This window comes from Suncus etruscus, chromosome 7, assembly GCF_024139225.1.
Source record: "Suncus etruscus isolate mSunEtr1 chromosome 7, mSunEtr1.pri.cur, whole genome shotgun sequence".
Classification (NCBI taxonomy): domain Eukaryota; kingdom Metazoa; phylum Chordata; class Mammalia; order Eulipotyphla; family Soricidae; genus Suncus; species Suncus etruscus.
Genome location: NC_064854.1, coordinates 116,804,076 through 116,829,479, shown reverse-complemented (window position 1 = coordinate 116,829,479; position 25,404 = coordinate 116,804,076). Strand labels below are relative to the sequence as shown.

The 25,404-nt window shown below is 34.5% G+C and overlaps 1 protein-coding gene and 2 non-coding genes across 5 annotated transcripts in view; 2 read left to right on the top strand and 1 right to left on the bottom strand.

The window, feature by feature from the left end:
- CFAP20DC (CFAP20 domain containing) overlaps positions 1-25,404 on the bottom strand; it is a 286,437-nt gene that overhangs the window by 32,289 nt on the left and 228,744 nt on the right. The gene's annotated exons all lie outside the window — the stretch shown is intronic.
- On the top strand, positions 6,031-6,134 carry LOC126015276 (U6 spliceosomal RNA). Its single transcript, XR_007498158.1, has one exon. It is a non-coding gene; the product is annotated as a U6 spliceosomal RNA (small nuclear RNA).
- Positions 15,141-15,273, top strand: LOC126014753 (small nucleolar RNA SNORA51). Its single transcript, XR_007497750.1, has one exon. It is a non-coding gene; the product is annotated as a small nucleolar RNA SNORA51 (small nucleolar RNA).

Below are 25,404 nucleotides of genomic sequence, written 5' to 3'. Positions count from 1 at the left end.
AACCTTCAGGGGTCGGGTCTTTTTGTATTTAGGCCAAGGTTATTTCTTTCCATGTCCCTCATATTTTGGTGGGCCTATGCAAACAACCATTGCCACTCTAACACCATTTTTGCTGTGCTCCTTTGACTCTAATCCTTAAAAAGAACCCAGTTAAGATTTGAGGTTAACTTAAGCTAATATGCATGAATATGGAAATGTAAAAAAAATGCTATGCCTGTAATGTTTAAGGAGTTATGTAAGTTTTATGGCTTTAGATTGCCTTGTGTGCTGTTAAGAAATATTATAGTGTGTTACAATCTTAATGTTCTTTGGATGAAATTTCAAAGTTGGGATATCAGCAAGGGGACTTCTGAGAATTATGTTATGTATTGTCCTTTCACTGTAACTTTACCTTGTCCTCTTTCTTTGCATCCTTGTTCTCAAAATTAAAAATAAAAAAAAATTAATATAAAAAAAAAGAAAGAGTGCCACAAAAAAAAGTAGGACTACATTAAAATAAAAAGGTTTCCACAAATGAATGAAATTACCATTAAAACAATTAAAAACCCTTAACCTTACTGAGTTAAGAAAGTATTAGCATATATCCAATAAAAGGATTACTATCAAAGACTCACAAATTACTCACAAGACTGAGTAACGACGACCACCACCACCACCACCACAACAACAAAACACCCAAATAATCCAATAAAAATTGGACAGATCTGAATTGATGCTTCTCCACAGAAGATATATTGATGGCCAATCAACACATGAAAAAAAATTCTGTAAGTTATCAGAAAAATAAAAATCAAATCACAATGAGATATCACTTCACATTTGTAAAAATGGCCAATAAAACATCATCATCATCATCATCATCATCAACAATAACAACAACAACAACAAGGACAACTAAACAGAAATAGACTGGAGAGATAGTACAGTAAGGCATTTGGCTTGCATATGCTCAACCAGGATTTGATCCCTTCCATCCTATGTGGTCCCTGGTGCCCCATCAGGAGTTATCCATAAGTGCAGAGCCAGAATTAACTCCTTATAACTGGAGGTGTGGGTTCATCAAACAAAACAATCCCCCAATCCCCAATTAAACAGAAACAAGTACTGCAAAGGTGTGGACAAAAAATAGTAGACTAGTAGACTGTTGTCAGGAATGTAAAATGTTCCAAACTCTATTGAAAACTATATGACGATTTCTCAAAATGTTAAAATTAATCATGAGATACAGCAGTTCCACTCCTAGGTATCTATCATTCAATGAACATATATTATCTGGGAACCAGAAAGATAGTACAGTAGGTAGGGTTCATGCCTTACTTGTGACCAACCCAGGTTAAATCTCTGGCACCCTATATGGTCTCCTTAGACTGACCACAAGTGATTTCTGAGAGCAGAGCCAGGAATAAGCCCACACAGCAGGCATGGCTCCAACTCATATCAATAAACAAAACCAAAACAAAATATTAATTTGGAGCTGGGGAGTCTGCTCAAAGGACTACTGCACCTACTTTGCATGTGACAGGTCTAGTTTTAATCCATGGCACCAAATGTTCCCCCAACACCACTGGCAGCATTCCTTTAGCAACATACTGGAATAACCTCTGACTACTGAATATGGTCCAAACACAAAAACAAACAAAAAAACCAAAAATACCAAAAAAAAAAAAAAAAAAACCAAAAAAAACCAAAACAACTTCCCATTGCTTCAAAAATACATATTCTTATGCTCTCTGTTCCTATTTATTCCTTTAATCATTGCAGCACTATTTATGATAGCCAGATACAAAAATAATCTAGGTGCCCCATATGGATGATTAGTCGACAAAGAATATGCGGTGCATATACACTATGTATCTATACCATCCCTCTTCTTTGTCTTCCCTCTACTGTTATTAGCTTAGATGCTTCATACTTTGAGACTCAGTCTATGTATTGTAGTGGGCTGTATGCAGGGTACTGAGGAATATGATATTATTTCAACTTTGAGGAATTCAGTCTCCTATAACCACATTTTAGATCAGTTTTCCACTCAGGAGAGTGAAGTAAAAGCTATCATATGTAGGTGAGACCAAAGAACTTCTTACAATTATAAGTATTCTGGAACAGGCTCTTCAGATATAAGAAAAAGATGAAATCTTGCCACCTGTAACCACATGAATGGCACCAGAGAGGGTTATGTTAAGCAAAACAGGTCATATACTTCATATGTGGAATATAGAGACATAAAGCAAAGAAACAGGCCACACTCTTGGATTTTGGCTTTATAACTGAGGCAACCAGTTCTGAGGGAGACGGGAGCTGTGGATTGTCCAATAGTCTTGTGGTAGAGGTAAATTATATCTCCAGTGGTGAGCGTCATATGCTAAAATGCATTTGAAGTGGCATAAACATGCACTCCTAAAACATAAAGTATTATAAACCTCTATTACTCAATAAAAAATAAAATAAACAATGAAATAAATTAGTGGTTACATCAAAAAAGAACTGATAGCTCTGGGCATGTGTTTCTGGCGAAGAGGTGGAGTGAATTGCTTAAGGAGACAGGGATTTCAGATGGCAAACTAAGGCGATCCTAGTTTTTTCAGAAGGGCCTGAGGATCTACTAAAATATTTTAAAATTGAAGCTTAGGTAACTGAGGCAAGGCATATAATTTGTTTAATATACATGTATGCTTATTTTCACAGAAACTTCCTCCTGACAAATTTATTTCCCATTACAACAAATTAAGATGTAATGTAAAGAAATCTCCTGAGAAAATTTACTTTGTAATCCTGTGAGTGACGGTCTCTAGAGATGGTTTGTTTGTCTCAGGTGTCTTACACTTACTAAGAAATATTTTAGATTCTGTATTTCCCAGACACATAGTTAAATTTAAGTAGTATTTGAAGGTCCAGGTAACTTGAGTTAACTGTATAAGTGTACTTAAAAAAATACAAGACATAGTTATGGAAATGTAGGTAAAGTTATTAATGGGTACATCAGAAAATAAAAAATTCAAATCTACCACTATTGAAAAGAAGCTTTCTTAAATATGAAAAGATCTGTCCATAATAAGGAATTTAATTATAAATAATATATAATGATAGAATTGCAAATTCAGTTAGAGATACTATTAACACATATCAACTTGGCAAAAGTTCTAAATTTTGAAAAAGGTGTGATCTGGTAGGAATATAAGTGGGTGATCAATTTGGTAAATCTATCAGATTATTTTTGACTATTAATTCTGTTAGAATTTATTATAGACACATATTTGCCCACATTCACAAAAACTTGCACATGAGAATGCTTATCACAACACCGTCTTTTGTAGCAAAAATATTGGAAGCTACCTAAATGTTCATCAGCAGAAAGATGGCTGAATAAAATAAGAGTATTTACAAATGGAAAAATATCTGGCAAGTAATCAAGGTTGTTTTATCTATATTTATAAAATCATAACTATGTCCAAAATCTATCAAGAGAAAATATAAAAAAGCAAGTTATAAATGGTATAATGCATCATCTAATCTATTGAAAAAGTATGAATACAATTTTTTTCTTTATATGCACAGAGAATTTCTGAAAGTTTCACAAGAAGTGTTTATTCATTATTAACTGGGAAGTAGAGATGTGAGTTGGGTTGGGAGGAGTAAGACCTAGTGTTCAATTTAAATTTTTTTCACAGTGGTTGAATTTTTTTTATTAGTTTCATTAAAAAGATCAAATTAATGACATCTGGGGAAAGCTCTTTTCAAACAGAGTTTGAAACTATCTTTTCAAAAAACAGTTTTGGTGACAAGTGCTTAAGAGAAAACCGTCTCACTTGGTGTCTCGACCAATAAAAGTGGTGAAGAAAACGGGCATGCTTTCCTCCTGCCATCTGAGCTGATCCTAACAGCCTTCCCCATTGTAAATATCAACTTCAATGCGAAAAGCAGAACATTTTTGGTCTTTATGAATATTGGTAATGTTCCTGGAAATTGTCATTTTCATTTATGTAAACAACAGCTGCTTTCCTTAATGCTCCAGATCTAACAGAAAAATGTGATAGCTTATTTTTAAAAAAAATGACTGATGACCCTAGTTACAAATAAATATATTAAAAATGACTAAGTGTATAAGGATATATATATATATATATATATATATATATATATATATATATATATATATATATATATATATATATATAACTTGTGGTGCATGAGTTCAACTTAGGGCCTTAGCATGTAAGGAAATTGCTATACCATTGAACCTCTACCTAGTACCTGCAAATAATGAAAACAATTATAAAAATGAAATAATGTAAAAGAAAAAATAATGTGCTAAAACCTGGGCTGAAACTTATAATGTCAGTATCAACAGTTCAATGGTATAACATGACAAATAATAGTTATGTTGAATAAATTGGAAGCTTTATACTGAGGAGCTTTGAAACTGAGGGAGGCTAGGTAAAATTTCAGAGGTCATGCATAGACTTTTTTTCACTGTAGGAGGGGTACTCCTGTGAACATATGAAAAAAAGTATAGAAGTCTAATGCTATATTTTAGTATGCTTTTGAAAGAACTTTATCTTTCATTTTCATTGCTGGAAGATAAAAGATTTTACATTATGGAAAAACGCCACAGTGACTCATTCTTTACTTTTCACTGGAGGGGAATAATTTTGGGGTGAAAATTCTCAAGGAAGTCAGTTTATCTCCTCAAAACAGAAAAAAAAAACTAATCAAGCATTGTCTGATTAATTAGAGACACTTGAAAAAAATGCTATCAGAGCCTACAGCTGTAATCAATTTAATCAACATGCAGAGAGCCAATCTGGTTTTCTTGATTAACAAAGCTGAATGTTAAACAGAGAAATGTGACATTGTAGTGCTATTAGCTTGAAGCTACAAATTGAGCATTTTCCCTAAATATTCAAAGTCAGATAAGGATAAAATGGGATTCTCTTTCTTATGATGAAGACTCTGGCCATGCACATTTCTATTCTTCTCTTTGATAAGGAGATAGGAGAATAAGTTTTATCAAAGTATTAGATATAAGTATTGACTTCAGAGTGCTTCAGTGAAGACATGAAAAATCAACTAAAAGCAAAGCCTAAAATAATAAAGTGGAAACAAAAAAGTGATGAGATTTCTTTGTTTAGTGCCATGCACACTGGTTGTAGAATTCATCAGAATCAGACATGCCAGACGTAGAGATAAAAAATTTTCTCATTACATTTTGAAGATGTGAATGTGAAATGCATCTATATGGTATCTGATGAGTAAATCAGAAAGTTCAACTTGCTTATTATATTTATATGAAGTCAATTTAAATGTCAAGATGTCTAATACAAGATTGGTTTATTAATGGTTAGTTTCTTGCTCCAAAAATCACAGTTAAACTATAAAGTGATGATTATATTTTGTGTAGCTGCAATTTGTGATCAGTCTGGGATTTTATCTGTTAAAATGGGCAGTTTATTTGGTAAGGAAAAAAACCTTTCTCTTGGGAAAAGAATTTATTAAAAATTTATTAAAAGCATAAAATAGGACCGGAGAGATAGCATGGAGGTAGAACATTTGCCTTGAATGCAGGAGGACAATAGTTCGAATCCCAACATCCCATATGGTCCCCCCGAGCCTGCCAGGAGCGACTGTTGAGTGTAGAGCCAGGAGTAACCCCTGAGTGCTGCCGGGTGTGACCCAAAAACCAAAAAAAAAAAAAAAAAAAGGCATAAAATTCTAGCTAAGAAGTGTGTTGCAGTCAGATGCTGCATGTTACATGTAATGCTATCAAAATAATTTCATTATGTAAATAATCCATCTAAATAGTTAAGAATATTAAGGTAATTTGATTTTTTATGTAAGCCACTATGATCAAAATAAAAATTATGTCAAAAAAAACTAGATAAAAAAAATAAAATAAAAAATAAAAAAGGAAAAAAAAAAGAAAAAAAAGTAATTTGAATAAATTGCCTTTAATAACCAAAAAAAAAAGAATATTAAGGTAATTTAAATGGCATTTCCTTTTATATGTTTTTTTTTTAAAGAAAAGCAAAAAGGGTGTTTGCTTCGGTAGCACATATACTAAAATTGGAATGATACAGAGATTAGCATGGCCCCTGCGCAAGGATGACATGCAAATTCATGAAGTGTTCCATATTAAAAAAGAAAGAAAATCAAAAAGGAAAGGATATAAATGTTAGGTAGTAGTCACTCAATTATGGAAATAAATTGTTGGTGAGTTAAAACCTTCCCACTAAGTTAATATGGTAGCTATGATCACAATGCAAAGAATGAGAGAGATAAGAGGGAATGAAAGGACTCAACTTCTAGGAATGACTTTCTAAAAACCAGAAAACTCATCAACAGTCCAGTGTGGAGCTACATGTTAGCTGTATACATGGGGAAAAAGATGTACCTACAATGTCTATCTAAGAACCAGGAAGATTGCTCAATGAGGCAAGATACATGCCTTACATGAGAATGTAAATTCCTGAACTCCATGGCCTCTGGAGAACTGCTGGGTATGGTCCTGGTGACTCCTAGTACTGCCAGCTCCAAGTAACTCTTATGGCTAAGTGGAACACTGAACTGTTGAGCTCACACCCTGGCCTGAAAATCTCTGGAATGGCTTTGAGGTCTCTGATACTACTGGTGAGGCCACTATAAAAATATCAATTATATATATATATATAACTTGGGTGGCACAGTTTATGAATTGAGTTTAAGTTCTTGTGAGCCTTGCAACCTTTGGACAAAACTTTGAACTCTTTTCAAATCTGGCTTATGGGAACTGACCATATGATATTTCAGGAGGGACTGCAAAAGTAACAGTGAACATTCCTCTCCATTCAGCTTCTGCTATATAGATGGAGGCAGTATTAATAGTACCTTATCCTTTTTTGGAAAGCCTCAAGTAAAAAATGCTTGTTCTCGTCTTATCCTCCAGAGGTTTATCCCAATTTTCTTTTTTAGGCTTTCAGATAAAATAGTGTTTATTTTTGTGACCAATGTTCTGCAATCTGTCTTCTCTAAAAATATGCTTCCCGTGTTCTCTTTATCAAAATCATTTATGATAGTAATTATGTAAGATACACTTTTGGGGGCGGGGGGATGAAACAGCCATCTTCCAACCTGCTGGCTTCTAGCCAATAAAGCTCTTTTTTTACCATGCTATTTTGTTCTATGGATTGATCCTCAAACAGCAGTGAAACTGGAGCCTCTGAGGTTACATTGGTAGTTGTCATTATTTAAAGTTACCAAAAAAAATCCATTTGCAAGTAATTTTGTAGGATAACCTTTCTAGTTAAAAGACAACTATGTGTTAAGTACTTTGTCACTAAGTCATTAGCAAATATGAAGTAGAAAACATTGCAGCTTTTTCTAACTTTGAAGAATAATTGCCTTAATATTAGAATACAAAATAAAACTATCTAAACCTTTGTACAAAATGATGGGATTTAATGGTGCAGAAAGAGTAGGTGGGACTTAATATATATTGTTCTAATTTAGTTCTCTTGGCTTTTATAAAGGATAACTATAGGGTATCATTTTCATCATTTAGTGTGTCAAATTATCAGATGCCATATTTATGTACTGATTCCCAAGTTCTTTTCAAAGCTTGGTTATTCTTTTATGTTCAGTAGTCAAATAAAACAATGATATGCTAAAAAGAAGGCTCTGTGAGGTGAATGACAATTTAATTTCCCACCAGTGTTGGCTGGTTGCACAAGAAAATAAAGAACTAGAGAAAGTTGACAAGATCTTTACTTGACTAGATTCATTTCTCAGCAGTTGTTGGGTGTGTTAATTGTAACATTTCAGTTAATGATGTAAAATATTGTGACAGAACACCAATGTGGGTGATAAATGGACTCTTGAACAGATAAGATGGCAAAGTGCTATTTTTTTTAAACAATGGGAGTTAATAATCAGAATTCTTTTGTTGCTCAGACCATTCTGGTGAGTAAATTGACTTACAAAGGGAGGGCAATAATTCTTTCATGTTGCCAAGCTACCGTCGTTATTATAACTATTCATGATTTTACTCCAGTTGCTTTTCAACCTAAATATAGTCCTGTTCTATAGAAAGCTTATAAGATCAATTGTATAAAACAAAGGTAAGAAGATAAAGAAACATTAGAAAGAACAAATTGATGATATAGGTTAAGCAATATGCTAATTGATCTTATCAATATATTTTATTAAAGATTATATACACAAAGGGAAGTTGACAGGTAATAATTGTGCTTTTCAAAGTGTTGAAAGCTTTCAAAGTGCTTGTCACAAAGTGACAAGACAAACTGACAAGACAATTGGACCATGAACAGAAGCTTCCCTAGGCTTCCTTCTAATCATCACTTCCACACCTAGTGGTGTTCAGAGATTAATCCTGGTTCTGCATTCAGAAATTACTCCTGGTAAGTTTGGAGAATCATATGGGATCTGGAGATTAAACCTGGGTCTGCTGCAGCAAGGCAAATGCCCTACCTGCTGTGCTATTGCTCTGGCCCCAACACCAGTCCAGATTTTTTTTTTGAGCCACACCCCTTTGATGCTCAGGGGTTACTCCTACCTAAGCGCTCAGAAATTGCCCGTGGCTTGGGGGGACCATATGGGATGTCGGGGGATCGAACCGCAGTCCTTCCTTGGTTAGCGCTTGCAAGGCAGACACCTTACCTCTAGCGCCACCTCACCGGCCCCACCAGCATGGATTTTTAAAGTGACTTTTAACACTATTGTCTTTTTTTTGTTTTGTTTTGCTTTAGCCTGATGTATGTATGGAATCATGTATTTTATTTTATATTTATTCTTCAGTTTTTTTAATTTCTTTCCTGAATATTTATTGTAAAATTCACCCACATTTTGAGGTTAAACAAAAACCACTATATGATTATATAATTATGCCTTCTACTATTGAAGGAGATGGATTGTTGCTAATTAGTGGCTATCATGAATACTGTTTATTGAGAGGAAAATTATTTTTTCAAACTGGACCCAGTGATTGGTGACTAATGAATATTACTTGGATCAACAATACAGAAGACAAAGTATATTTACACCACTATTGCTTAGTAAAAACTGTCTCATTAAACAGTCAGGGATAAAGTTTATATACTAAACTTAACAACGGTGGGGTAGGTTTAGGGCTTCATGGATTTTTTTTTTTAATGTTAAGGGGAATGGGCAGTGTCTTCATAACAACTGAATACAACTGTATTTTCAGAAGGTACTACTTTGGTTAAGGGAAGTTCAGGTATGATTTCTTAATCTTAATCTTAATCTTAATCTCTGTGATTAAGATGTTTCTGTCTCTAAAGAATTGATGGAACTCCAGATTGTCTATGTCTTTGAGTAAACATACAAGTGTTTTCTCACAGATATCTAGAAGAAAAATAATTGGGTAAAAGGAAATAGTATGCCCATTTTATGTAGATTCTATCAAAATAGCTATTCAAAGTGTAGACTCTATCAATTTATATTCTAGGAACAGTAAATGAGAATTCCATGTACTGAATAGCTTCACCCAAATATTTATAAATCCTATTCTCACTACTACTACTACTACGAGGGGTATAGTGTCCTTTTTATTTGCATTTCACTGATTTTTTTTAATATGTGCACATTTTTCTAAGCTCATTGGTGATTTTTTGTGACATGCCTATTCAGTCTCTTGGCTAATATTGCTTTTTAAAAACTGTGTTATTTTATAAATTGTGGTTCATTACATATTCAGACACATATACATATATTCTGGAATCTTTCCTATATTGCTGTTACAAATATCTCCAGTCATTCTAGTCATGCCATATTATCTTCCTAAGTAGTATCTTTTAATATGTTCATAATTTTAATATAAGTTTAATATATAAACATTTTACCTTAGGGTTCATAAAATTTGAGACATGCTTAAATTGTCTTTTCCTACCCAATGGTCATGAAGCTATTCTTTGAAGTTGCCTTCTAGAATCGTATTGCTCAATATGGCAGCCACTAGTCACAAATGGCTCCTGAGAACTTAAAGTGGAGCCATTATGAGTCAAAATGGGCTGCGAATATAAAATACATACTGGAATTCAAGTACTTAATATAAAAAGAAACTTATTTAATTTTTTTGTTGATTATGAAGAGACTGACAAACAGAATAGCATGAAGCTTATAGTGAACTAAAATCATTTGGAAAAAATATCAGACTGCATGAAAAATCTTACTTGATTTCTCTTATCTGACTAAAGCAAAGTGTTGAATTAACTGCTACAAAGTCCCTATCTCTGAGAAAGTCTCTAGTCAACGAAGCTGCAAACCATGAGCAACTGTTTTTTTTTCCCCAGAAATTGTGTAAACATGTATTACTAGAAGTATCTACCGTTTTTTTTTTTTACATATGTCCTAATCACCTTCAAATTTCCTTCATTAAGTTTATATACAAATCTTTATTCCTGGCTGCTCAGATTGTCACTCCTTAGATAAAATCTCCATGTGGAGTGAAATAAATCTGTTAGTTGTCAGTTAGATTCTAGACCTTACTCCAACCACACAAACTTGAGCTGGTAAGAACAACTTTCTATCCAAGAAATACTGCAATGAAATGACAATATTTTATAATTTAATGGCCAGTGCTTTTCAAGTATTTTTAAATTTACCAATGTAAGTCTTTATAAATATTCTGATAATCCATGAAAAAGTTATTTCAACAAAACACATGGTATGCTTGGATCATGTTGTGGAATTGAGGGGCATAGTTCTACTGGTGATGATATGCCCAAGTGCCTTAAATGATGTGCATAGGTGGTGGTAGACATATATGCATCATCAGACTATTTTTATCTGTCTGTAGTATAGAAAGGTTGAAAACTATCATACTATATCAGATAAAATGTTTTTTTTTAATTTAATGCTTTTTGGTATAGTAATTTGACACATGTTTATGCTTTTAAGTAATTTACTTACTAGAAAATTTGATTATTAGAGAAGTAGAAAAGTTTGATTACTAGAAAAAAATTTTATTTATTTTTTGGGGTCATTCCCAGGAGCACTCAGGGGTTCCTCCTAGCCCTGCGCTCAGAAATCGCTCCTAGAAGGCTCAGGGGACCATATGGAATACTGGGGATAAAACATGGGTCCCTCCCAGGTCAGCTGCATAGAAGCAAATGCCCTATTGCTGTTCTATCACTCCAGCCCTGAATTTTTTATTTTCTATATGTGACATTCTATTTCAGTTGGACAATAGCTCTATAACTGGGGATGTTTTCTCCCTCTACATGTATTATTTCCTATCTCTACTTGTGGTGTTCTTTTGTTTCTGGCAAGTAAGCACAATAGGGTCAGAAGACCACCAGCAATTAGGATGACTCAAAATAAATAGCCTCGAATTCTTAATCTATTTCTGAAGGTTATAACACTTTGAGATTTACTATGGTCCCTTCTTCTAACAGCTCTAGGCTACAGTAGAATGTGTTCAGTTCCTTAGCCTCTTAGCTGCTACTTTCTAAAGTGTAATTTTTCTTGAGAAAAGTGGCAAAACATTCAGGCTGCCTCTCTTGGCTTCTATTCTCTTCTGGAACAAAGCCCCATAAATTCTAACTGCCTTGGAAGCTCTCCAGTGGATTCAATCTGATGATTCTCATAGTTTGTCTGACTTGTCTGGTTGCTTTCAGAGGGAAGTTCTGTGTGAAACAACTAAGTCTTCCATTATCAGAGGCAGAACTCATAATTAATTTTTAAAATATATCATGTCTATCATTTAATGTAGAGTCACAATTTGAAGAACTGTGTCCGATCTGTGAAATGGCAACAGTTTTTTTTTTTTTTGCAACCGTTTTAATATCATTTCAATAAGGGAAGGCTTTACAGAAGAGGGTTAATGACTTTTAGAGAAGATATGAACAAAATGAATTCAGGCTAATGGAGTAAGTCTTGTGGGGAGAGAAATAGGTTCTGTGTGACAAATCAACAAACTACATAACAGAAATTCTAATTAAAAGAAGATATACAGGTCCCAAAGAACATGTTAATTTTGGTTGGAGGTATTTCCTGGTTGTTGTCTGAGAAGGATTTCAAATTTATAGTGGGTAAAGTGGGCAAGAAGCTGGTGACCAACTGTTAATGTTTGTTGAGTACAAAGGATGGAAGACATCTGCCCAAGAGTGAGAATTAGAATCCCAGAGGTAAATTGCTAGTAAGTGATATGGCATTAAAATATGATGATGGTATATCATTTGGAAATTATAATCTAGATTTATTATGTAGGAACTTCAAACTTGACCTCCAAATATGCTGCCTTGGGATACTATTTTAATATGAAAAACTTGAAACATAGCATAATTACTAAGGGCCTCTTGATGCCCATTTGCCCTGACTTTTCTATCTAAGATATAAAGTATCCTGATAACAGCTAAGACTTAATACTCAGAGATATTACTAGCCCAGAAACAGCACCTAAAGGTACTGATAAAATTGATGCTCCAATATTTCCCCCTATATATTTATCTTCCTACAATTTGCAATCCCATGAAGCCTAAATAACTTTTCCTTTTTTATTTTCATTTTTCCTAAAAATGTTTTTTTCTGGGTTAAAATCTATAAGCATAGTCCTCAGTTCTCATCACGTCTTTGACTTAGCCATCTTTGACTTTTTCCCAAATTTATGTGTGCTGTGCATCAATAAAATTTGTATTCTTTTCTGCCCTTCTTCATATGTCCTTCATCAGTTTTGATTTCTAAAGCCCAGTTGGAAATCAAGAGGTAGAGAAAAATAATGTTCTTCTTTCTCCTATGATCACATCGTATTGATCAATATGAACATGGTAAGAGATTATTTTTAATAGAGGATAAAGGTCTTTACAAACACCCATGCTCTACTTGAGGTTATAATATGTGAGGCTTCCTGTGGGGATACTAAGCATGCTTTCAAAGTTATGGAAGACAATGAGTTATGGAAGAGTACAGTTAGGACAAAATGCATTCTAGTGATAGTGAAGAAGATGGATTTATTTTTTCCTCAAGTATCTGTCAATTTTGTGTTAGGTGCTAGTGCAAGAGGAATGAGTGATCTCTATTTTTAACATCTGTCTGTTCTTTGAGCCAAACTCAGTAGTCCTCAGAAATTACTCCTGACTCTGATCTCAGGAATCACTCTTGGCAGGGTGTAGGAATCCATGATTAAACTTTGGCTTCGCATACAAGGCCTTACCCAGTATACTAGTGTTTTGGCCCCAATTCTGTTAATATCCCTACTACCATTACTTTCTACCATTTAATTAAAACACATATGCCATGTCCTATAGAAAACTCTTTACATAATATCTTATTTAAATTTAAAATAATAGTAAGAGACAATCCCTATTTTTCTTTAGGTAATTAAATTGAAACTTAGAAAAGTAAAGCAAACAATGGCTGTTTACCACCAAACCTTGGATCCCATCTTTGGAATTGACACAATTTTCTGCACCAGCACCAGGAATTGAACTTCTACCAGGGAAGGCCTAATGCTGCCCTGGCACTGACTTGCTCCAGGGTAGCTCATATGGCATCCTGATGACTTGGAAACACCAACAACTTGCTTTCATGGTGGGTAGGCCTCCCTGTCTCACCACCTAACAGTGAGATGAAACCAGAAGATGCTCTGTGATACCCTTACTTTGACACAGGATCGGTGCAAAAATCAAAATCTCTAATTACTGAAGCCTGACTGTGACAACCATGATTGAGGAAAACTTTTCCTGGGACTATGAAGAAAGACTTTAGGGTTAGACAACTTAGTATGCCTAGAGCCTGTAGTTGGTCTTATGGTAGGATGCTTCCTGAATAGGGACACACTGTTTTTAGGCCAAATATTTTTTCTTTCTATTTTCCCCAAACTTTGTTGCACCTATGTAAAAAACTGCCACCTCTTTTTTTTTTTTTAATATTTTAGATAGGGGTGCCTGCCATTTTCATAGAACCTTGGACGTGAATTACTTTCTTTTACCTTACATTTCTACAGTTTTCTATAAAATTGAGAAGGAGGGGGAAAAAAAAGAAAGCATGGGAACCAGGAGGCAAGTAGTCTCTGATACACTGGTGGAGATAAAGGACAGAACTAAATATCCACATCAAAGTCAACAACAATAAAATTAAGATACCCAAACTATAACAATCTAAACTTAATATGGGCTTGTTATACTGGCAAGAGGTGTTCTAGGATGAACTCTGGGAACATTGGTGGAAGGAGAGCAACACTTGGTGGTGGGATTGGCCAATTCATTGTATGTCTAAAATCCAACTATGAAGCACTTTGTAAATCACCATAGTTTCAATAAAATAAAATTTAAAAAACAAAAACAGGAACTCATAGTTGTTTACAATATGGGGATATCTCCTGCCTTGAAAATATGTCATGTGGAATCAACTTAGACCTCAGGTGATTAGATACCATTCATTCAGCCTTGAACCCTCGATCCCCGACATAGAAACGGCACAGCTCTTCACAACAGCTGCAGGAAACAAACTTTATCCGGGACAGCCTTGATATGGCAGGACTAACAACAAGGCCCAGCTCTAACATGTTATCCTGACAACGAGGAAAATGCGAACATCTTGACCTTAGAGCAGATTAGCCTACCTTACCAACTAACGACAAGACAAAACCAGAAGTCTTGGCACCCTTTGGTAAGTCCAAAAACCAAGATCGGAATTTGCAGATGACTGGCTGCAAGAACCATGACCAGACTGTATACATCTTGGGACCAATAAAAAAGCCCTAGTTTAGGGCTTGAACTATGACCTGCACAATAATCATGATCCCCAGTCCCAAAGGTCCGGCAGAGACTATTGTAATGGAATGGGGCTTTTGGAAGCACAAAGAAAGACGCTATCCTAGGTGCCACCCTAGGTTCAGTGCAAAGACCAAGATCACCAACCACAGAAGATGGATTAAAATGACACTGAGTAAGCCATTATGAAAAAAAAAATTTGTGTTTTTAATCAGAAATTTTCTTTGACTTACATGTATTATTATTATATCAATTATATTATATGTTATGTTATGTCACTATATTATGTTATATTAGTTTACCTCATTATGTTAATCAATTTTGTCCTTTAAATGAATTCTTACTTTAAAAAAAAAAACAACTTTAGTTTGCTCTGAAGAAAAAAAAATAAAATAAAATAAATAAAAGATAAGATAAGGCCTCCCAAATCTTACCACAGGCTGTGTTCTTTACACTGGCTGTATAGAAAGAGGAGGTACAGTAAAGGCACCCCATATACACCTCAACACAGGCCCCTTGCCGGGTATGTATTGTGAATTGGGGGACAAAAAAAAATGACACTGAGGTAACAGAACCTCTAGAACCACAAAGACTGACTTCATCATAAGTCCCACCTCAGGATCTGTGCAGATACTGAGACCTCTAAACATAGAGCAGAAGTCTTCCACACACCAAAAAAAAAAAAAAAAAAAAACACCATCGGGAAAGTAAAGGATACTGATCATGAGCAAAGTCTATAGTTGATCCCATGACAGTATGCTCCAAGGACAGAGAAACCCCATATCTCTTAGGCCAAGTGAATTCCTTTTCGAATGACCCCAATATTTACTGTGCCAGGGCAGGATGGAAAAAACAAATACAAAAAGCACAAAATCTTGGTTATTTTTTATATAAATATATATATTACCTTTATTTATTATTGTTATTATTATTTTTGATTTATTTATCTATTTTGGTCTATTTTTCTGTTTGGGTGCGATTATTGAAAGTGTTGTCCCCAATTATATTTATTTATTTTTTCTTTCTTCCTTTCTTCTCTTTCGTTATGTGCTATACCATGTTTCTTAATTCAAGACCATGGCGTTTGTTTTAGTTTTGTTTTTTTTTTTTTTGTTGGTTTGTTTGTTTTGTCTGTTCTTTGAGGTGCTTATCGATATAGCTGGAGCCCTCAATTCATGGGAGGACTGCCCTGGTTTGTCTCTAAGGAGGCGAGATTGGGGAACAGGTGACTGGGCTGCTAGAGCAGTTCACATGATCTGTGATGGTTATTCATTGAAAATGTACCTCATTATATCTGCTTTTGCTTTTCTTGGGCAGCCCTGTCAGCCAACCCACCAGCTGTTAAGCAGTTTACAAGTAAATGCAATTTTTTTTTGTTGTGGGGTTTTGGTTTTTTTTATATTTTATATTACATTTTGTTTAAAGTCCTATGAATGTATATGTGTGATTAAAATGGCTTTTTCTGTTTGAAAAAAAAATAAATAAAAACCATTACAAAAAAAAAAAACTCTGCAAGTGGTAAATTGGAGATTAATAGGAGCACACTGAAACATTTACAGTTGGAGACCCCAGAGTGACTGACTGACTTTTCTTTTTGTCATTAAATTCATCTTGAGCCAAAAAAAAAATATTAATGAGGGGGGCCGATGAGGTGGCGCTAGATGTAAGGTGTCTGCCTTGCAAGCGCTAGCCAAGGAAGGACTGCGGTTCGATCCCCCAGCGTCCCATATGGTCCCTCCAAGCCAGGGGCAATTTCTGAACACTTAGCCAGGAGTAACCCCTGAGAATCAAACGGGTGTGGCCCAAAACCCCCCAAAAATATTAATAATGACCTCATATGAACTTTTCAAGACCTAGCATCTTCTTCATAAGACAGCGAGATGATCAATAATTGTTCACTAGGCTAATAATGACTTTAAAAATGTGGCTAATATTCTGTTTTTTTTTCTAATCTCTGTCCTATTTGTGAAAGTATATTGATATTGATGTACACACTCTTAACATATAAATTTACATGTAAATATAAATATATGTATGTTTAGTTTGAAACAAAATAAAATTTATTGCCACAGTAAAATAAAAAAAAAAAACCTTAAAAAAAATCTAGTTCTTCCTCTCAAGTTGAGGGAGAAATAATGAAGGGTACCAGGACCAAGCAGTTGTATGATCACTAAGTAGTAATCTAGACACAGAGGGGACCACTTATACTAGCAGCCCAGGGGATAAGGGATGTGGGATGTGGGCTGGGAATGGGGGTGGAGGGAGGACAACTTTGGTGATGGGAATTCCCCTGAGTCAATGTTACTATGTACCTAAAATATTACTGTGAAAGATATGTAATCCACTTTGGTCAAAATAAAAATTATTATAAAAAAGAAGGTAAAGCAATTATACAAAGATATAAATATCACATTTTGATCTCAGCAATCATGCCTTAAATAAGGAACTATATCACCTCCTAAAACCACTGTCTACTATATGCCAATAAATCACACACTAACTCAATATTTTAACCAGTGTCTAAATCTTCAAAAATGAAAGTATATTAAATATCATAATTCTAATGACAAATATATCCAATGTTATAGCTATTAAGTGTCAGAAGACTAATAAAAAAAACCCTAGCTTTTAGTGGATTAATAAACAACACAGTCTAACTTCTTACTTGTGTGAAATATCCTTAATGTCTGCAGGTAAACTCTGTTTATTAAAGACCTGACTGACAGAACAAATCTTCATCTTAAATTTTGCTTGTTGGTGTCAAAGAAAAGAGAACTCTGGAGGGTTTTACACTACAGTGACATGTTCAATAACAAAGGTTAACTGGCTTACAATTCATTGGCTAGATCTAGTTGGATCGACACCACCCAAAACTAAGTGGAGCAAGAAGTGCAATCTAAGAATATGCTTGAGAAAATTGGAAATATTTGTCAAACTGTATTAGCAACTTACTGCAGACAACAAGCAACTTCTGCAGCATATCTCAAAATTTATACCAAAAAGAGTATTGTCCAATTTTCACTAATTGTTAGTTAAATTTTAGCTAACTGACTAATTGTTAGCAACTTTACTCATACTAAAATTCTGAAAATTCTGTTTAGGATTCAAGCCCTGGATGTAGTATATTGCATTTATTTGCACTTAGGCCAGATACAAATATTTAGACAAAAATGTAATATTTTACTTTACAGATTTCATTGTACCTAATTATGTAAAACTATCATTGATGAGCTAACACTAAAAACGAAAGAGATCAAGCTTTACATTAAGCTCAGAATATTAAGAAGTTAGAATAAAGCTATTTAAATGCATTACCGAAATTTTATCAGAAAATTCTTGGCAGTGACATTCTATCATTGTTAAATTAACTGAAAGCATACCATTTAAATCCTAATTTTACCTCCATAAAACATAAGCCTCTTAAAAGTTTTGTTTTCTGATAAATATTTGTAATAATATAAAGTAAAACAAGTAATTTATCTTGTTTCTTTGCTATGACTCAGAGCACTCAATTTATCTTGAGCCAATTTTAACCATTATCTTAGGGGAAATGCTTCAGCTCATTCAAAAAGACTATGATCTAAACCACAAAACTAAAATCCTGCAATGAATATATGAAGAAAAATCAGTGGCATCTTGAAGTATTTCATTGAAAATGGTTGCTAGAAGATAAGAATTTCTTCTTATAATTTTAATACGTCCTCTAACTTAAATACTCAGATAAAAGCAAATGTTGTGTTAGCATACTTAAGACAAAATTAAAATTCATATTACAAATGCTGGTTCATTAGTTTTGGGGAAGAACTGATTTTAAAATCCAATGATATTTCTTGGAAGGTCATTGCTATGATGTTTTAGATGCCAACTTTTCCCAATTTGAAAGCTACATCAGTTTTTAGAGAGTGATCTAAACTATTTTTTAAGGTCAAACTGGACATATGTTGATGATTTAAAAATGCAAGCAAAGGGCTTTATTATATTATACTACCAGAGTGTTATTGTAGTTTAAAAATATCATTAAATCAGCACAAACCCACACTTATCATTTCCTGCGCATTTTTCACACCGCACTGCCTTCTGACTATGAGTAATCTGTTAATCTGCTCTTCGCCTCACAATCCGTCAAAGTGACAGATTCATTCCTTCTCTAATACATAATATCTTCATTTACTGTATGCCTTGCTGCAACTTCCTTTTTTTTTTGCTAGCACTGAAATTTAGAAAATCACAAGCAAATTTAGAGAATGTCATTTGGGTGGTTGTTCTTGTTTGTCCCCCTCTCCTTTTTATTTTTTTTTTCATTATTCCAGTAGGTTGAAAGGAAATATTTTCTGGATTCTTAACATAAAGCGATTTGACTTTTCAATAAGAGTGTAGATAAAGAGGTAAATAGTAGACCACAAAGTAATTGCACCTTTCACTAAGTCAAAATACTGACCATAATGGAATTTTCCTTTAATGAAAAGGATTAGTGAGTAGTCTCATCTTCCGCTTTCAAACTGGATAGAAACAAAATATTACCCACAATAAAAAGGAAAACCCCAAACAGTAGTGTAGAGATATTTTGCTTTCCATTACATAATAGCTTTGTTAGCATGAACATCACTTCTTAACTGGAAAGCACATTGTGATTTTTTTTTATCATGATCTTGATTGACCGCAGGCTTCTTGTTCATGGCTATATTGATAAGACAAATGATTCTATTGTTTAAAAGTTATTCAATAGTAATCCAACAAAAGGTATTTGACTGTCTCTTCTTTCTTAATTTGATTCAGCTTAGAAATTTGTATTTATAAAATTCCAGTTGCTTCTTTTTAACTTTGAAATCAGACACAAAGTATGTCATAACTATTAGGTTTCACTTGGTACTGCTGTATTAAAATAATAAAACTAAGTCCACTATTCTTATGCTCAAAAGTCAATGGCAAACAAGTGATTGATTTGTTTCTCAAATCAGTAGAATAGAAGCTATTTTCTAACCAGTCTTGTTTCATTATGTATATAATTTTTGTCTTGCACACACCCAACACCAACAGCATTTTCTGTCCTGAACAGCAAATTGCATCTGATTTGTCTTAATGGATAGCAAGGGAGTGAAAGACTTTTTAAAATCAATGGACAAGAAAGAGTCAATAGAACAATAATGTTAGCGTTAATTCAATCAAATCAGCTAAAAGTTGTTTGCTTTTGCCTCAAATCATTTAAAATAGGCTGGACGTCTGATTGGTAAGGTATTTATTAAACTGACTAGGTTTTTATGCAATAATGAACAGAATAATAGAAAAATGTAAACTCTAGCAAACATAATATATTACCTGGTTGAAAAATTATGTGTTTTAACTTTAATCAATTTCAAAATGTGATGCTTTTCATTAGCAGGAGAAACAAAAAGAATTACAGGGAAGTGGAGCAAACTTTCAGCAAAAGCAGAGTTTATAAGTGGAAATGGGTTAGAAAAGACTGGGATTTCTTAGTGCCACACTTGTACATGCTCCCCTGCTCCTGGGCAGCCTTCCTGGCATTCACACACCGCTTGGATGACACACAGCATAGGTTCACCTGGCTGGGACAAGTTCACTGAGTGCATACTAGTGTAATCTCTCTACAAGATTGGTGTGTAGTAAGTGTTTCAGAATCCTTAAGAGATATCTTGAGAGGCAGAGCATAGACTGCTGGGTTGAGCACAGCTGAAAGTAGGTTTGCTGTCTCTAGAACTAACTCTGGGGTGGCACCTATTTTAAGGAAGTCTTAATGAACGTTGTGCTAGGCAGAACTGTAATCTATTTTCAATCATTCGGTGTGGTGGTGGTTTCTTGTTTAAACAATAAAAGAAACTATTCCTCATTAGGCTACAAAAATGAATGATGAGGCAAGAAGTCTATGGATGCAACTAGCTAGGACCATTTAACCATAATTATGGTCTTCCATTCCTTAGGCTTATGTCATTATCCTGGACCTCTGCCTGCATTCCCTCTTCTCCTCATCAGACAGAATAGAGCTGAATACTATAAACTAGAATTAGTACTCTGATGTTTTAAAAGGGGCTAATTGCTCTAAAAGGGGAAACAATCTTTTCATTAAAAGCTGAAATTGTGAAATGTTTAAATGGTAAATAATTGCTTTGGTAATTACCTCTTTACTTTGGACCTTGGGCCAAAGGTAATCGGAGTTCATCAATTGGATGTATCAGACTATTTGCCCGATACAAATGCTAAGATTCCTTAGGGATTTTTCATTTTGGACAGAGGATTTTTGGGAAATTGAGGGCAATGCAATATGTTGTTCTGAAACTTTCATGGAAAAGGGTTTCAGAAATTTATAATTTTGGAAAACATGAAATTATCTAAAGTTATGAGTTTGAATTTCCCAGGCCTAGTGAATTTTGTGCCTCTTCTAGACTATGAAGGAAGTAGGACATTCAAGTTAAAGTGAAACATTCCAGTGTCCCAAAAGAGTAGATTCGAGAGCAGACACACATTTCAACTGAGGAGACTGAGTGGGATGAGTTGTTAATCAGATGGATAGGCCAGAATGAACAGGTGGAAAGAGCAAAGAAAAGAAAATATTCAGATGAGTGGTGGTGTTCTTAGTCTTCTGGGCTGGTGGTTAGTTCGGATTTGGGACAGAATATCTGAAGCAGGTATGTAATCTAACTCAACTAGTTCTCAGAATAAATGGGCAGAACCAGGACTGAAAGTGGGCTGGGCAGGCTGGGTGACAAGAGGTGAGAAAAAAGAGGTGATGGGGCAGGTCTAACAGTTGGTCTACTCAGCCCATCCACACTGCATTATTAGTGGGTTGTTGGGTCATTTTTGAGGTTGTCGCAGGAGTTATGTGAGGTATAGTTTTAGTTCCATAGAGGTTGGAGATAGAATAACTCTTGAAGGGTCCTTTGCATTTAGGCTTCCTCTGGGTTGAGATGAGAGGAGTGTAAAGAAGCCACTCTGAGCTAAAGATCTTAGGAGTAGCATGGGAAGGGAGATGGAAGTTTAAGAGAGCAAGAGAGTGCCAGCACACCACAGAATTGTGCATATATATTCTCTCCCTTCCACATTTAAAGACTCTAAGTGTTTCCTCACTCACTCTTTCTCAAACACATACACACATACTTATTCAATTCTTAGCCATATTTTAGTCACCTAATAAGAGTCAAAATACTAACAAAATATGGTGGAAAAAAACAATGAAAGATACTGTAAGGAGGTTGATAGGTGCTATTTAAGATTGCATGTTAAGGAAGGGCCTCTCTAAGGAGATGCCATTTAGTTAAAAAATACTAAGTCCTTTCTAGGGTAAAAGAACTCCAATAAGAAGATTCAAATCATGTCAAGTTCTTGAAAACATTTTATTTTGTTGTTTTTGGCCACTCCTGGAAGTGTTTGGGAAGCCACAGGGTACCATGAATCAAACAGCCTCCTACATGCAATGCATGCACTCCAGCATGTTAAGTTATCTCTCTAGCAAAGCTCATATAGTATAACAGAATCTGGAATTCTTGAGAAGTAGATGGAGTTATGTTTTCTGATATATATATATATATATATAAATATATATATATATGTAAAACCATAGCACAATAGTAATGTGACATGATCTAAGAGGTAAATGTTCAGGAATAGGAGGTTGCTTTGTTCTCACTAAGTGCAGTGGGAAAGCTTTGAGAAGTTTTATAATATAGGGTATGGGTAGGAATAGTTAGATCCAGTTTAGGTCTAACACAATTACTCTTATTGGGAAGTGGAGAAAAGACTATAAGAACCAAAGTAGCAGAGAAAGCAAACAGAAAGTTATACCATTTGTCCAGAATCAAGAAGATAATAACTTAGGCTAGGACTTTAATAATGAAAGAGACAAACTGTTGGATTTGCATATATTATAATTGGAGGATATAGCTCTCTAACTTTCAGAGACTAGACATTGGAGTGGGTTGAAAATAGAGACTAGTAATTGATTTTGGTTTCTAGCTTGTGCAAAAGAAGGATGCTGGCAGAGTTTCCTGAGATAGGAGCTAAAAAAGAAGAGATACGAGAAAGACAAAACCAAATTATGTTTGAATGCTTAGAATCAATGTAGGAACTTGGCAAAACAGTTGGTATCTGTTAAGTCAGTGTAGACAGATGTATATGCAATTAAAGGAGAGGGAAAGGGTTATCGATACAACTTAGAGTATATGGGATATAAAGGCATTAGAAGTCATTGCTAAAGCTTACATAAATAATGCATATTATTATATTTTAAAGAGTAGTGTAATTATAATTACTAGTATCTCGATCTTTTGGTTGACACAGAGTGAAACATACATAGATATTAAATTGTCCAAGCAAGATCTTTTCACATAACTGCACTATTGTTAGATTTATGAAGAAAGCATTGTTGTTGTTCTATTTTCATAAAAAGAAAGGTAAGTCTCTGTATAGACATAAGAAAATAATAGAAATTTAAATGGCTTAAATTCAGCATAAAATTTTTCATTTCTTTCTGGAATCTGGATGTGACACATTTTACATATGAAACTCCCCTCGAAGCCAGGCACCAGGCATGAGCTAGAAGAAGGGGAAAGAAAAAAGGAAGAGAGGGAGGAGGAAAAGAGAGAGAGAGAGACAGAGAGAAGAGGGAGAGAGAGACAGAGAGACAGACAGAGAGAGAAAAAGAGAGAGAGATTGTACTCTTCTGCTCTGGGAAGCTTAAAAACAGCCTGCAGAGTCTTTTCAAGGAACTTGAACCTAAGGTTCTGAATATAAATCATTACTTTTTCAAAGTTAGTATGAATTTGTGAGGATGAAATTATAAACTAAAAGGCATTAGATTTTGATAGCTTTTCCTAGTTAAAACTCACAAGAGGCAAAAAAAAAAAAAAAGAAAAGAAAATAATGGTTTGTAAATAAACCATTAGATTTAACACTAAAAATAGATCATGGAAAAATAATAATACTTTATTTAGAAAAGCTGCTTAGTTAATCAGGAAATCCTCTGTTGTGCTTTGGTCTGAAGGAGGCGTATTTGTCAAAATTCTGACTAAGATACTTTAAAATCACCCAAACATAATTGCTTGACAGGGTTGTTCTGTATTTCATTTTACCTAGTTAAACATTTTCTCTATTTTGTGTTAAGCTCAAAATGTGTTTTTTTTTTAAAGAAAGGTCAAGCAACAGAGAAGAAACCCATCAGGCTGAGTCCTGACAACTGAGAAAAGAAAAATGAAGCTGCTGTGATCAGTGCCGAGTAGTACTTGTAGGTTATGGTGACAGAACCGCTTGCCTCAGTCAGGCCAGCTGAGCCAGCACCAACCAAATCTAGTGGTTATTAATCATTTGTCAAAGCCTGCAGGCTTTATCAGATAATTACAGTTATAAGCATGTTTATAGCACACAAACATGTGACAAAACTGGAAAGGACTCAAGCCCTAACACAATCTGCAATGACATTTTAAAAGAAACTACAGATTCGTGATAAATCAAAAATCAAACATTTTAGAAAGTCATGACACTCATTACTGGTTGGGTTTCCTAGAATTATTTTCTGTATTGTTTATTTCTACAAACAATTTAGAACCTAACTGAACCTTTGACAATATTTCCTTCTCCTCCTAATTTTCCAAGGAGTTATAAAAAGGATAAGCATAATGATTGGAAATGAAAGACTGGTTATCAACTTCATCCATATGAACAGAGAGCCAGAATGTAATCACAGTTTATTTTATAAAACCCATTCCTGAGTGAAAATATGTTGAGCTCTTCTAAAGAATCTACATAAACATATAAATAGCTGTATCTAAAGGATAACTCTAAACCCCATAAACCAATAGATGGCATTTTAAAATAAATGACTTAAGGCTGCAAACAGCATCCATTTTGCTCCATTTGGCAGTATGTAAGTTTACATGCGAGGAAGCATTTCTCAACAAGAATGAACTGTGAAATTGTTTCCTTCTACCCAACACTCATCTAAATTGTATTAGATTTTGTTAGCCTTTTCTGCACCTTGTCATAAAGGTTGTCAGTGCCCCAAGAGGCAGTGTTGGTGAACACTGAAAGCAAGGGCCCCACATCTGAGATGCTGCCTAAATATCAGTCAGTATGCATGTTAAGGCAAAGAATACTGTGAAAGATCACACTCATGCCTAACAATGCAAGGTAAAATGGCTATGTTACACATCAAGATATGTAAGGGAAAACGATGAGATAAAAGATGTGTCTTTCAATTCTGAGACAGTTAACTTCTCAGGAAATCTCTACCATTATATTCCACCTCGAGCCAAGTCAAGAATTGCCCTATGAATGTGAGTTCTTTTACTAAAAGGAAAATAATTTATGAGTATAGGCAGTATTTTAAGCTATTTTTATCTAAGAGTAAACACTTCAAAACCTCAGGGATTATTCCTGGGCTCTATGTTCAGAAAACGCTCTTGGCAGGCTCAGGGAACCATATGGGATGCTGGGATTTGAATCACCGTCCTTCTGCATGCAAGGCAAACGCTTTACCTTCATGCTATCTCTCCAGCCCCGAGATTACAATCTTTAAAAAATTATTTTTATTATACTTTAGGTAATACTATTATGACTTATTTATTCAATTTGGGCTAGGGAGATCAATCAGTGTGTAAGGTACTTGCTTACCTTGCATATACTGATCCTGATTCAATTTCTTGCACTATCTATAGATCCTGAGAACCACCAGGAT